The sequence below is a fragment of the Micropterus dolomieu genome, linkage group LG15 (assembly GCF_021292245.1).
Source record: "Micropterus dolomieu isolate WLL.071019.BEF.003 ecotype Adirondacks linkage group LG15, ASM2129224v1, whole genome shotgun sequence".
Lineage (NCBI taxonomy): Eukaryota > Metazoa > Chordata > Actinopteri > Centrarchiformes > Centrarchidae > Micropterus > Micropterus dolomieu.
The window spans coordinates 23,108,987-23,120,879 of NC_060164.1; the positions used below are offsets into that span (position 1 = coordinate 23,108,987).

At 39.0% G+C, this 11,893-nt stretch overlaps 1 long non-coding RNA gene across 1 annotated transcript in view; it reads left to right on the forward strand.

The window, feature by feature from the left end:
* The window catches only part of LOC123984321, a 16,262-nt gene extending 4,624 nt beyond the window's left edge, over positions 1–11,638 (forward strand). Inside the window, exon 3 of the long non-coding RNA XR_006828420.1 lies at positions 11,537–11,638. This is a non-coding gene — a long non-coding RNA (uncharacterized LOC123984321). The remainder of the gene's footprint in view (positions 1–11,536) is intronic.
* The last annotated feature ends 255 nt before the right edge of the window (positions 11,639–11,893 follow it).

The following is an 11,893-nucleotide window of genomic DNA, read 5'->3' on the forward strand; positions in this document are numbered from 1 at the left end:
GCCCCCCCCCCCCCCCCCCCCCCCCCCCCCCCCCCACCCTTCCCTTCTTTGTTTCGGGGTGAGTGTGTCTGACTGGAGACGAACAAAGGAGTGTGTTGGCGCCTGCAGACACAGGCTTGCCCTGGTTCATATTTACATATGAATGTCAAAACCTATTTTGTAACTTGTTTCCTATATACAGCTTTCAACAGTGATCTGATGATTGTGTAGATTTATAAATGTGTGTGCAGACACACGTGTGTGTGAGAGGGTAATGAGAGTTGGTGAGTGAACTTTTTGGCTTCATTAAATCGCAAGGAAGTGGTTTAAATGTATTGCTGACAAATATGTTTTGTAAAATAGTGCAATCAGTAAATATAAATTATTGATGATTAATTTTTCCTCACTAAATGTATTTTTTTTGTTTTGTGAACCTGTTGATGCTTAAGAAGGAGAATAGACTACTGGTATAAACATGGTGATAGGTTTATGACCACTTAGCAGCCCAAAACGTGCCAGATTTCTGCTTTATTATGTTGGTGATTACAGTAATCAGTAGTGTTTACTAACTAATTAAGCATTGTTTGAATTGTAAGTCTTGATTTTTGGAGGTTTTACCTCAGGAAGCTCATATCTGGGAAATTTAAGTGAATTTCCCAAGTATTTTGAATATGTTATTTCAATTTTAAAGGTATAGAAATAGTTGAATTCAAAATGTAAGCTGATTTTAAGACTATTATACAAAATTTTACATGAATTAAATTAAATGATAGTTAGTTTATTGACGTAAATATCACAATACAACCAAACAAGTCTAAACAAAATGTTATATGACAACACATAATAAATACTTAATTTGTTGAAGACACACATGCATACTCAAATAGAGGCAAATAGATGTCAAAATTATTTTGAAGATGAATTATATACTAAAAAAGGCTTTCACTATATTTCATTAATCAAGATACATAAATAGTAAAATAAACAGCGCAGTCGTTACTTTATAATCCTTTGTCCTCAATTCCTGCCAAGAACAGACTGGAAAATGGTAATGAATTGAGAACATTTACACATGGCAGACTCTTAGTGTCAACCATCAAGTCATGTACCTTTTGCGCGCACACACACACACACACAAACACATTAAGCCATAATTGGCAGGGTGTCCATGCTTGAGTGGTCCTGTGTTGAGCAGTGGAGTGGACAGTAAGGAGGAGGAGGGAGGAGGGTCATGCTAATGTAGACAGACTCATCACAATCGTGTATGACTGGCATGTGGACCCAGAGGATGGAGACACACCTCGCTAATTAAGAACCCCTGCTATTAAGTGTCTGTGTGTGTTTATTTTAATGTGTCAGTGTATCTGCGGTGTGTGTAACCAGCCTGTTCCCAGGGCGTCAAATACCTACGCTTTGTCACGTCCTTCAGTGTCTGGTACCAATGCACATGGCAGCCTTTAGCGTCGTAGTTCAACACACTGGGGGAAGCCCTTTAGCTTCATTGTTCAAAGGTAAAAGTAGATCTGTTATAAATAACAGAAAAGTCCAAGTGAGGAGAGGGTTGGGGTGGATGGGTGGATTGATGGGTGGGTCAAAACTGGACTTTGACCCAGAAGGCTGGTGTTTGTTTCCTGTGTGAAACAAAAAGTAAACAGTGATTCTTCTTAGTTATGTTACATAACTAACATATTTATTTTAACCCAAACCATGATCTTTTCCTAAACCTAACAAAGTAGTTTTATTGCCTCAACCTAAACAAATTGCGACTGTTCACAATGTTAACCACTAGTTTAATTTTGAAAGTGTAACTGGATGTTGCATATGTATTATTGGTAACTTGACCACGGAGCCCTACACGTTCAACAACGAAACTAAAGGGTACCCAGGGCCTTATAAAAGCATTACCAAGGGTGTTAACCAAGCGTCCACACGTGACGAGTTGGGAATGGGAACATGTTGGTGTATCTGCACATGGGTAGTGATGTTTTTTGGTGGGTTGACATTTACATGAGTTCATCCACACCTCTTCTTAATCTGTGAAATATTACCAGTCTGAGATGTCCAGTGCACTCCAGGAGTGGTGATTTTTCTTTGTTTGTATTTTTTCTAGTTCTTAACTACATTGAGTAAGTTTAACGATGCCCAAGGCAGACCTTCACTTACGGTACATATAATTCCCACTTCCTCTTAGCAGACTCTATCAGTGACCATATTTTTTGTGTGTTCTCACAAGACTGCTTACAAAAATATCAAGCATGTCTGATAACAAACAGGTAACAAACCTTTTCACTTAAATAACCTCCAGAGAACAGGCGAGCATTTGTTTTAGTCAGATTCAAGACATCAGTAGAAAGGGGAGAGTCCTTCAGTAAAAACCTAACTTTTGTTGTGGCTCAATGCATTTTTCATAGCTGTGAAGCTGTAAGTAGAGCACTCTTTTCTGATCTTTTGTAATTGAAATTTGGTTCACAATGATGAATCTGAGAGGGACTCAGGTACCGTAGCTGCTAGAAATATTTCAACATGACATTAAATGTGCACTACATAAGGAACATAGGAAATTGCCCTACACCAAACATCAAAAAGGGCAGCTACTATACTATTAAGTTGCCAATAACTTAATTGTAATAGTCTTTTCATTCATTTCTGAGACTGAAGTTATTATACTTAAAAGTATACAGAATTCATGAAAATCATCATGGTGCAAATCACTGCACAAAAGCGTTGTATGTATTTATGTAATAATTAAAGAAAGCCAACATTTTGTATGTGTACGATGTCATTTCCCAATCCCAATTGCAGACAGATCCTTGTCAGGGTCACTGGCTGGTAATTGGGGGGAGGTGGCTGTAATTAAAATTCATATTTTACACCCCCCATCACATTTGCATAGCCACAGGACAGGCCTGCAGCTCTCAGTGTGCTTGGGACCGGGCTGGTGGTGTGTCTATTTTATGAAGGGTGGGATGTGTGAACACTACTCACACATCGGTGTATGTCTGAACACACGTAAACACATATGCATATGCACAACTACTAACAACACACACAGTCACCCTGTGCCTCCCACCTCTCTCTTGTTCCAGCTGAGTAAAACCAGGCCCGCGTCATTTCACCTCAGGGTGCCTGCTAGGGTCAGAGGTCATGTGTAATGGCCCAGTGCATCTCCTAGCACAGTAAGCCAACTCCAGGACCTGACACACTCCGCTACTCCCTTCCCCACCTCCCAGCCCTTTTATCAAAGCCAATACAAAGACAAGGAGCGTGTGTGCGAGCGAGTGTAAGCTAGTCAAAGATCACATTCAGAGTTTCAAGTTGCTGAACCACGAGGTGAGAAAGAGCTACTGTATGACCAGCCCAGTGCCCACCACTGAATCTCCAGTTTGAGCATAGACCATAGGCAACATTCAGTTAGTCTACTTAGCTTATTTAAAGTCCCTCTCAACTCGGAGTACTAAAAGTGTCTGTCATTTGAAAATGGTACAGTATAAAGAATTTACTTTTGAAGAAAAAATTTATTTTGTGCGTATTCATGTGCTTTGTGTGTTATTATAAGTCAAGGGCTTTATGAAATGCTCCTCTTTCTTTACATTCCATGGTACTCACAGCTGCTGTGTATCGAATGAGCTTCTAGGTAGAAAAAATCTTTTTCCTTGGGAAAGGTGACATAAAAATGTATTAAAATAAGCCATAAATGGACTACGAGAATTTTAAAACTCTGCCAAACAAGGAGAGTTTGGCAGAGTTACTAATCTGCTTCATGTACCATACAATAAAGTGCATGCACTCTAAGAATTGTATAATAATATAAAAGGTAAACACCTTAACAGAGTTATTTTCTTGCTTTCGGTCGTGAGCAGGATTACTTGTCAATCCTTATTGCTCAAATAGAGTTGTATCATAACTCAACTTAAGAGTCACTTGAGTTGGTAGATCTCTACACAGTGGACGTTGTGTTTGTGAAAAAAGTGACTTTTCTTCTGTATCTCTCCCAGCATCTAGTCGTCAAAAGTCTTATCCAGCAGGATACACATGATGCTAAACTTGACCAAGCTTGACATGCATCTGGGTTGAGTCCCATCATCACATCTGCACCTTAAGTTTTGCAGGCATTTCACATTGATGTATCTATCCATGGAACTGATGATGAGTGAGAGGGTCTGGGGTTGCAAGATACTAACGGCGGTTTGTCTATTCCCTGCAGTATCTGTGTTTCTACAGCAGTGACAGGACACATTTCCAATGATAGTGGAAAAGTTCATGCTGCAGAGCTCCATGTGATATTTGCATTTGCTCAGTAATTTATTACTCTGTGTGTGTGCTTTTTAGGAAAGTGTGTGTTATTACACTGCGGTTGATAGTGGCAGTTAAAGAGTGAGGAAACTGTCAGTGTTAAGATGGAGACGGAATGAATAATGACCTCTGTAAGATTGTGAATTACAGTTTGATACAACATTTATTTAGCTTCCTCTTTAGTTTTACACAAGGTCATACCAGTATTATTCTAAATATATGATACTCCTGAAATGGGCCGCTGTGGTTGAGATGTGGGGAAAATTAGATGTTAATTTTATTGGGATCATCTTAACAAGTGTGCAGGATCCATGTTTTCTTTTTCTATTTAACCTTTTTATAAACACAAGTAACACAATATATTACATTGATTTCAAGGACTCTATCTCACACATTCACACAAGCATCAGAATTGAGTGAACATCATGCCTTGATGATTGTAACTAAGTGGTAAAACTTTAACCAAGACAGTATTATTATTATTTCACTGAGTACTGCTATGTATAAATGAGTTCATGAGAAAAATGGTATTTTACTGTTTACATAAATGAAAAAGAATAATGAATTTAATGTAGACATGTCCGCTGATCAATAGATGAGACCTCTACACCCTCTTTATTTCATTGTCTGTTTAATATATTAATGAATTTTCACTATTCAGTTTAGTTACTGTGAAGTGTTTCAGTTATTTTGTCCACTGCTGTGGTTGAGAAGTGTATAGTTTTGGGAGAGACTGACATGCTAGGCTGACATAGCTTACTTTTCAAATATATTGGGTAAAATTATGCCATGATAAAGCTCAGTAAATCCCTTATTTTAAGTAGTGTATACTATTAATGTACAATTTTGTGGTTTTGTGAAATGGAAATTGTTGCTGCAGTATAAGTAATGGTTGTGGTTTCAATTATTATATTTTTTTATTTCACTAGAGAGATGTAATGTCACAATGTAGTCCACAGGCATTTGAACCTTGTAAAGGTTATAATTTCTGCTCAACATTTTCATTTTAGTGACATTTACTGTACCCAGATTTATTTTTTAGTGTGCATGGCGAAGCAAACCATTCTTTTTTCTGTAATGTATTTTGTTGGCATGTCCTGTACTGTATAGTAGAAGAGACAAGCGTTAATCAGGTCCCTTCACTTTTATGAAACTCAGTCTCACACCAAAGCAGAAGTATATCAATTGATCCCTGTTGTGTAAAAAACATCAAAATCCTGCTCTCATTAAAAAACTCAAGTATTTTCTCATGAAACATTTTGAGTGTTAAGGCACCATTATGGTGACACATTTCAAAGGTACTGCAATTCCCAAACCCTCCTAGTTAGTTCAATAATGAAAGTCAGTGGAGAGACAGGCAGACAAACAGTCTGTGTAGGCCGCACATACGTGTGTGTGTGTGTGTGTGTGTCTGTGTGTGTGTGTGTGTGTGTGTATGCGTGTGTGTGCGTATGCGTGTGTGTGCGTATGCGTGCGTGCGTGTGCGTGCGTGTGTGTGCGTGTGTGTGAGGTAGCTAAGTGACGCAGTGATGTCATAGTCCTTGTGTTTTCACACGGGAACCTGATAGCTCTGAACAATCCAAGGCGAGCAATTTTTGGCTCAAGCGCACTTGACATAACAGAGAGATAATTGTAGACTGTGTGTCCACAGACCCTTCAGAGATCCGGAGGATCAAACCCTCTAGGATTTCGGACACTTTGATGATGCGTTAACGCCTGCAAAAACATTTACCGCCTCAGAGATCACAGATGGAATGATGTAAATGTAATGCAGTTCAAGTTAACTGCCCCCTGATATCAGGAGATGATGTAAAGTTTAGATTTAGTTTTCGAGATATTTTGCTTTAACTGTTGCCAGGGTGTTGAATAGGAAATCCATTCATATTGTTCCACTCTCACACCTTTGATCCAGAGAGTTGCCATTATAAATTACATAATGAATATTATTTTGTGTAATTTAGTAATGGCGACTGCAACTGTAACTAACTCTGGTGAGGTCAAGTAGAACTCAGTTATTATCATTAACCACTGGATGATTGGAGTCTTTAGCTGATTTTCTGGACAGGAGTCTGACATTAATGTAAGTTCTGCAGTCTTGACATGGCACAAAGCTACATTGAGACTGTATGTCTCTTGATTATTCATATTTTCTGAGTCTCTTCAATAAACTTTTTTTGTTGATGATTATGAGCAAGCACTCTTAACCTCTGCATGTTTCTACATTTTGCCCTTGAGAGACATGCAGAAAAAGGAGTGACAACTCAGTCTTTTACAAGAAGAATAAAAAAGTTTTTTTAAAGAGGCAGGTTGCCCTTAAGCGAAGCAGGAATACCTTCTGGATCGTAAAACTCATTTGAAAAGTGTGGGAATAAGTGACGCCTAATTTTAAAGCTATAAGGCAACAGTTATCTTTATATTGCTTGACACCTGGCATTAATAACACGGTCTGACAGTTAACTTTTACTTTAGGACTTTCCATGAACATGATCATCAATATTCTGCCATCATTTTGTGGAAATATTTTGATTTATTTTATCTATGTTTTTGATCACATCCTCTCTGAGTAAATATAAGGAGAAAGACAATAAGGATACATTTATAAATGCCAAAGAGAGTTGATGTATTGGAACTTATCTTGGTGACAGTAAAGGTAAATTGATGTCATAGCATTGATAATGATAATAATACATTTTATTTGTCCAAGCCTTTTAAGTCACCCAAGGACACTTTACAAAAAACAGATAATGCAGTAAAAGATAGATGTGGAAAGAATAAGCCAGCAAATACACTGATAACATGCATAATATGAAACACAGAATACAAAAATAATCCGCAAATTACGAAGCACCAGGAAAAGCCAATCTAACAGAGTTTTCAGTTTCATTTTTAAGGAACTAACAGATTTGCACTGGTGCAAACCCTGGAGGAGGCCATTCCAGACATTAGTGCTTAGCCACTCTGAATGCCCTGAACGTAGTGCGGAGCCTGGACGTAGTGAGAATGTAGGTGTGTAGGGATGGAGAAGATTGGATAAGCTGGGATGTGCTAAGCCATGGGAAGATTTATAAACAAGAACTGCTTTAAAGCATATAAGGATCGTGTGTGGCTATGTATACTATATGTATTGTGGATGTTTCTAATAATAACATAACCAAATAACTGATTGAAATCAGTACAGCTGTCGAGCTCCATAGACTCAAATCTTCTATCACACAATGTTCATGAGCTTTGGCTTGCATATTGGTCTGGTTGGACTATGTTTTGATTATTCAGCTTATGTACTGTTGAGAAAGTAGCCCAACATAGAGTTATTTTAAAGTATTGCTCGGATGAAGTTCACCAGAACTACAAGCAAGAACACCAGTAACATAAGGAGAAGACGTAATATCAACAGAAGCAGATTAATAGTAGCAGTAGAAGAGGCACTGATGGCAGATGTAATGGTGGTGGAGGTCAAGGCGTTTGTTAAAATTTTAGAAGTAGTGGTAGTAATGAGATTTTCATTTGCATTTTATGCATTGCACTGCATTTTAATGTCTTTAACATTCCAGTTGCTGCTGAAGATGCAGTTTAAAGTTCTGCAAAAAGCAAGTCAATTTGTCACACATTTGGCATATATCCTTTAGCTACATTTCAATGTATTTAATTCATTTAAATTCACTGAAATTCAAACAAACTTTATAATATAATTTGTTTTATAGAGGCTACTAAAAGTGTATGTAACAATTGTAGTCAGTCTAATGTGCACTGAACGTTGCAGTAACAATGTTTCATATACACTAAAATGTACCTTGTCATACATCTCATACAAATGCATTTGTATGAGATGCTGAGGCGTGACAAAGCATCGGTATTTGACAACCTGGAAAACAGAACAGGTCTCCATATACAACTTATATGTAACAGTAGTAGTAGTGTTAGTTATGTAGTATTAGTTATGTTAATATGATCTTTATCTTACTGTAAGCTGTGAATATGTGCTATTATTATTTATTCCAGCAGGCGTGTCATGTCTGTCTCGTGTTATCTGTCCATGTAGGAGTTCACGCTGTTGACTCTGATTTATGCCTCTGGGGTCTAACTGTGTATATTTACAGTCTCATGACCTGAGAATGACACCCACTGGGCTGAACAAGGAGGGGAGAAAAGGGTAGGGAGGGTCACTGACTGTAGCGCGCGCATACACACACACATATATATATATATATATATATATATATATATATATATATATACAAACACACATTAAATGTTTTGTCACAAAGGGGAATACACTTCGACTTTGACAACAAAGATACTGACACAACAAAATAATTCGACATGAGCTTAAAAACATGCAACAGCATGTACATGCCATCTTCATGCTCATTTTTGCATCAGTTATCTGTCTAAATAATTAGACTTTTCCCCTTACTTAATGTACATGGACGGCAAGAAAAAACGTATGCACAAACGATCTTTTTAAAGCCACAATCTGTAGCATTTTGCATATGTTGTGATAATGATTGTTATTTACTGTATTTTTTAAAATATTCTGGGAAATGTAGGCATTTGCAGACAATACTGCATATTACAACACTTCGACACATCAACATAATGACTTTGGCGAACATTGCAGATTGAGTGGAGTGCTGGGTAAGAAAATGGCTTAGTGTTAAACAAGGTGACAGCTGCTTGTTTACAGATCCCAGCACCCCGGGGTTACTGCGGCGTGGATTGACACCCCAGCTTTAGATTGTCACAGGCCCGTTTCCAGTGAGGCAAATGGTGCTTGGCAAAAAGTACAGTTCACATGGGTTTGATTAAACCGCTGGTGATAGTTTGTACCTTTGCAGTGTTGTGCTAAAAAGGTTGAGGGTCAGTGTGTGTGTGTGTGTGTGATTTACATGCCGGTGTGAAACTCTACCAGGTTAAATAGCACGGTCTCGTCTTCCTCTCTGTTGTTTCTTAACCTGCTCTCTCATTTTCTTTTTCTCCTGTTCTACCTCCACTGTCCTAAATTAAATCGTCCTCTTTTATCTGTAACTCCAATCCCGTTTTCTCCTGGTGTCTCTAAGTTTGTTCATCCTCTCTTTGCTACATCTGCCCTGCCTTCTTACCCCTTTTCTCTTGCACCTTTTACCATGAATGAGCAGTTAAAAGTTTTTGGAAATATTCATATTAGCTTTCTTTCAAAGAGTGATGTCAGAAGAATGTTATAAATCTCATGTCAGTGTGTTAATTACCTAGCTGGAGTCATGACGTGGTTAGCCAAACCTTCAAGGAAGTAAGGGCAAGTGGATCGCCTGGCTCTGTCCAAAAGTACGCCTAACAACACCTCTAAAGCTCACTATAATCTTATTTGTTTAACCTCAACACAAACGAATGAAAATGAAAATAGGTTTAGTGGAAGGTACATTTTGGAACGATATCTTTGGTAAACAAGCTCAGTATCGTGAAGACTTTACAGTGAGGATGCCAGGTTTGCTGCCATCTAGCCTGTACAGACACCAAAACTGAAAGTTGTGCTCACTGACCATTTTTAGCAACCGACGCAGCAGCCAGAGATGCTGCTGAGAATCACAAATATTGAAATTTGAAATCTGTTAAGGTGTTAATTAGTCCTAACTTCATACACTTAACACCCAGACATGAGAGTGATTTCGATCTTCTGATGTCATTCTAGGAAAGGCTAATTTTGAACTTCAAAATTTTGAACTATTCCTTTAATTCTCCTCTGTTTTTCCTCCCTCTCTCTCTCCCTCTCTGTGTTTGGAGATACAAGCAATCTGATTGGCTGACCCAGTAGGGATAAACGCTGCAAAGCTGAGCTCCGAGAAGGGGTCGCTGTGTTTTATGAGCCATTAAAGTTTTATTCATCCCTGCACCAAGGCAGCCTACGGCCACGGGGTCACCATGCTTTAAATAAACTCTCATCATTCCTCTACCCCATCCTCCCCAATATCTGCCTTCCCACCCCCGCACCCTTCCACCCACAGACTTAATGGACTGTTTATTGTTTGATGTTCAAGTCCGACTTCATCATTTTTTCCCTCTCTCGCTCTCTCTCTGTTTTTCTCCCTCCACTTGTGTTCGGTGGTATGGAGGTTTGAGTGATGTGGTTTCTCCGCATGTTTGTACTATGTGTTGATTCATTTTGCGTGTGAGTTCCTGCCTGTGCTAGCACTACATACATGCAGTATGTCTATAAATTCCTTTGGTGTGTCATGCTTTTGACTTCCATCAACTCTTCTCTCTGCTCTACTGTTTCATGGGTGCATACCAAACTTTTAAAGGATAAGGCTGGTGAATTTGTCTGTATAACAAATGCTAGATATATCTTATTCCTCTGTGCCATAGATGTCGAATGTGGCTACTATTAAACCCATTTTAAACTATTAAAAACACATTAATGAGCCACATTATTGCACTGGGTGACATGTTTCCTTCATTACCGTGAACAAGGCAACCATAGTTTATTTTGAGTCTGCTGGCTCAGTTTGTACGGTTGCCGTATATACTCACCAAATATGTATTACGGTTGAAAGTAGTCCATGACAAATGCTCTACTTAGTCCTGTTTGAGTAATGTTTTCCAAAAACCACCCAGCCTTTTAAAGAAATTATTTAGCCATTTCAAAAATGTTCTTAAATTTTTGTGACCTCTTTTAAAATGTACGTCTTCAGTTGGAAGGGATGGGTTTGGGGCTGAATTGGGTGGAATGTATTGAGAGTCGCACTTAGGCCGTGTTCAGACCTACATTAGTACAGTGTGAAAAGCATGTTTTCACACTGTACGACACACACATTTATTTCAGTGTAACAAAAATATTGAGCTTCGCTCAGCCTTTACGCAATGCAGCACCATGCGGCAAGGTGTCACAGTGACAGATTTCTTTGTAACGTGAACACTGGATTTCTTCTTTCTACCTTGCGACTATTGAAATTATTGTCACTTTGATAACTTTCCATACTTACAAGAGACACTCTGACACTCTCTACAATCTGGTCTCATAGAACCGTGAAGTGCTTTAGGGTCTGATAAACCTTCTAACTTGTGGATCTATTAATCAAAGGGGACTTCCTGGATCATACCTGAAGCAACACGCCCGACCACTGCATGTTGTTTAATGCAGTCCTCTTTCAGCCTTTAAAGCTGCAATAGTTTATCACCTTGAAGCTTATGAAGCGCATTTTGGCAGAGCTGAGGAGAGTTTGCAGAGATCCTTTGCATGTTGTGTTACAGCTGACCCTATCCTCAACTTTGACCCTTGATCCCACCACAGATCTGTCATGAGAGGGTGCTGCTTAACACAAAATGGAGCCTGGTTCAAGAGTCAGAAAGGGAGAGAGAGACAAACAGAGTGGGGGAGAGAACGGGAGAGCGAGCTCCACTGCACACAGAGGACTCATTTATCCTCTCTCGCTCTTGACTGCAGTTTTTTTCTTCCTCTCCTTTGCTTTCTCTTTTGTTTTTGCTGCACAGAAACTGTTGCCCTTTCTTCCTATACATCTCTTTCTCTCATCCCACCCCATCCCCCTTCCATCCTCTCACCCTTGTCTGGTTGCTTTGGGACAACAGCATGCCATCATCAGCGGCCACCACCACCACAGGTACGGATTCATGGCAGCAAGGACCAGCA